The sequence below is a fragment of the Grammomys surdaster genome, unplaced genomic scaffold (genome assembly GCF_004785775.1).
Source record: "Grammomys surdaster isolate TR1022 unplaced genomic scaffold, NIH_TR_1.0 126679, whole genome shotgun sequence".
In the NCBI taxonomy this organism is placed as follows: Eukaryota; Metazoa; Chordata; class Mammalia; order Rodentia; family Muridae; genus Grammomys; species Grammomys surdaster.
The window spans coordinates 2,326,431-2,330,037 of NW_021621467.1; positions in this window are offsets into that span (position 1 = coordinate 2,326,431).

The following is a 3,607-nucleotide window of genomic DNA, read 5'->3' on the forward strand; positions in this document are numbered from 1 at the left end:
AGAGAGAGAGAGAGAGAGAGAGAGAGAGAGAGAGAGAGAGAGAGAGATTAGCAGATTTCCTTACGATTTGATTATAATTTCCAACTATAATTTCTGTTCTCATAAGAGGCCACCTAAGGAGTTTGAAATATATGACAAGAAATCTTTTAATTAACAGCAGAATCTGCTGAAATAAATTATACTAATGCAATTTATTTACTAGAGAAATTAATCAGGTAAGTTGTTTTATGATCTATGCAAATTGTACCATGCAGAACTCTTAAAATTCCTTTATTATATTAAGACACGTATTTCTGGGAACACAGAAGAGATACACTGTCTTTCTCAGATGGGAGACCTTTGAACCCTATCTCCCACTGAATTGACTAGACTGCTGTCACTAGTCATGAAGATAAAACAATAGGTTGAATAAGATAATGCATTCATTGCCAAGGTCAATATTCCCACATTTTCCTTTTAGAAAAGGATTATCTAACTTGTTTCATTTTCTGTGGTTTTTTTTATTCAAACTTGTGAAACTTTGAGAACATTTGTTTAACTTGTAATTTCTACCAACCTATCTACAAAATGTTTAAATACTAGGGTATGTGTATCCCTAGATATAACACAAATTAAAATTCAACTCCTGCATATTGTAGACACATATGATTCTGTGAAAAGCAGCCATTAAGTCCATGCTTACATTCTATAAAACTGTGTAATTATATTTGCTTTATTAGTTGACATTGAAGCAAGTGAGTATTTTTCTTAGACAAACACTAAAAGGCTAGAATTAGAAGTGCTATATTTTAAATGTTTATGGATGGGTTTAAATGATATGATTTGATGATAAATATAAATAAAATGAAATGAAACATATTTTACTATCTTAGTTAATTTTGCGTTCATGGAGTATATGAATCAAGATTTATTTTAAAAATCAGATTAATTTTTTATGACAAATGCATAGAAATTGAAGAAATGCAATGCTGAAGACAACGAAAAATGTTCATCTCTGTGTGAACAGGTAGTAGCATTAGATTAATTACAACTAGATTAGTAGCATTAGATTAATTAGATTTATTAGTTGCTTCAATGTCAACTAATAAAGCAAATATAATTACACAGTTTTATAGAATGTAAGCATGGACTTAATGGCTGCTTTTCACAGAATCATATGTGTCTACAATATGCAGGAGTTGAATTTTAATTTGTGTTATATCTAGGGATACACATACCCTAGTATTTAAACATTTTGTAGATAGGTTGGTAGAAATTACAAGTTAAACAAAATTACTGACAAAAAATTTACTATGGAAAACCTGCTATTGAAGAAAAGGACAGATCAAGAAACTTTGTGTAATACTGGGAAATAAAGGGACTACTTTTTAATTAAATATAAAAACCAAACATCACTACAGTGAAACTACACTGCTGTTAACAAAATGTGGCTGGGCAAATTCATGATGTATTTGTATGAACTTTCTCAGGATAGGTAGAGTTAAGAAAGGGAGGAAGTATGTGTTGTTAAGCAGAAAAGTTTATATTTTTAATTGTGAGGCTGGGATGGGATGTCCCCAGAGGCTCTAAGGTCAGCAGTGAAACCATCTGTGAAGAGACAAGAATGAAACTCCATTCAGCTCAACTTAGTTAGCTATTATTGATTCAAACTTCTTGCATATTCCCCAAGGACATTTATTTTAGCCATATTTAAGTATAGCACAATTTTGGGAAAAAATTCTGATGACTCAGTCCCATGTGTATAACAAAGTTTCAGGAATGTTTACATTGAAAATGTTTACTATGTATCTATGGCTTTGTCTATTAAAATAGGTTCTATTAACTCAGAAACAATGCTCAAGATAACGGTCTAGAGAAAAATCACTCAGGTAAGCATAATGCCTATGGGAGTCAGGATTTGCCCGGCCCTAAGAAAAGTCACTTGGGCTGTTGTAAAGTCTCTCATAAGGATGAATCTTATGGACTTAGAAACAATGGTCCCTATTTAAGGGGAAAGGATCTGGGATAAATAAACCTAGTATTGTGAGGGATGCAGGTAGACACTGGCTCTACAGATAGCAGAGGCTCACAAAGTTGTAAACTATATCCTTCCCCAGCATTACTGGGAGAAAGACGGGTAAACATCTCTTTTCCTTGAAGATATTAGCCTGTGTGCTTATTTGTGTACACAGGAACCTCTTGTTCTCTACATTTAATTAATTCACTTTCCACAACAGACACAAGTTAGTAAACAAAACTAAAATTTAGTCTGGTAGAAACAAACCCAAAGCCTGCTCATACTGATGAATCTGTTGTTATTTTCAAAATACATGACACAGAGTTTTTCTTATTATTGAACAATAAAAATAATATCAGTTTTGTTATTGTGATTAAACTTCACCAACATTAGTACAACTGTAAGAAGAGCAAAACCTAACATATAACAGTGATGTTTAATCTTGGTTAGCAATTTGATTGGATCTGTAAACAACAAAGAGACCAGCTTGTGAATGGGTCTGTGAGGGTACTTCCCCATAAGATTTCACTGGGGTGGGATGACTGTCCTTGGAGTAGGTAGGGCTGTCTATCAAGAGACCAGTTATAAAGTTGCCCAGGGGAAAAGCACTGCTTCTTTTGCTTGGGCAGATTTGACACTTTTTGGAGGGTGCATCTCTACTGTTACTTCTATAGCTGTGGTTGCTGCCTGCTCTTTCTAACGTTGTTATCCAGTTTCTTTCACCTTCCTAAGTGGTTGGAAGGCTGATACCTCTCCTAGAATCTTCCTACTGAGACATCCACACTAGTAAACAAGATATCTGTTGATATCTTGGCATCTAGTACATGAAGACAGCCATTGTTTCACTTCCTTTTCCATATTGTGTAAGCCAAATGATCAAATATTCTTTCAGCACATATTTACTGTAGCCTACTGTTCTTCTAGAGACCAATGACTAACAAAATAATACCTACTAGGTGAAAAGATATCTGACAAATATTTTATTACATATAAAATACACAGCAGACTTTTCATTTTGTAAAAAAAAACTTACTGGAAGTATTTACAAGTCAGTTTATGTGTACTTTCAAATAATTTCTTAAAGACAAAGAATTTGACCTTTAAGTTTTCAAATAAACAATTCTTTTATTTTTTCCATAGCAAGAAAATTGAATATACCTATTTCTATCTATCTATCTATCTATCTATCTATCTATCTATCTATCTATCCATCTGTGTGTCTGTGTATGTATCTATCTATGTCTCTATGCATGTATCTATTTTTCTGTCTGTCTGTCTGTCTGTCTGTCTGTCTGTCTGTCTGTCTGTCTATCTGTCTCTATCCATGTATTTATGTCTATCTATCTATCTATCTATCTATCTATCTATCTATCTATCTATCTATCTATCTACAGTTTATTTAATTTTGCTTTGCCACAAATGAAGTCATTTATAGAAAAAGGTTAAGCATGCTCACAAATCAAAATAGTCTTATTTAACTTTTAATGTAGAATGTGGAGTTATGTGGGGCCAGCAGACAATGAGTGTTCTGCTTATAAACGTTAGTTCAAGGAACTTCTTGTTGTAATACCAAAGATGATTAGTGCAGGTTTATCAATTTGATTTTTGCTA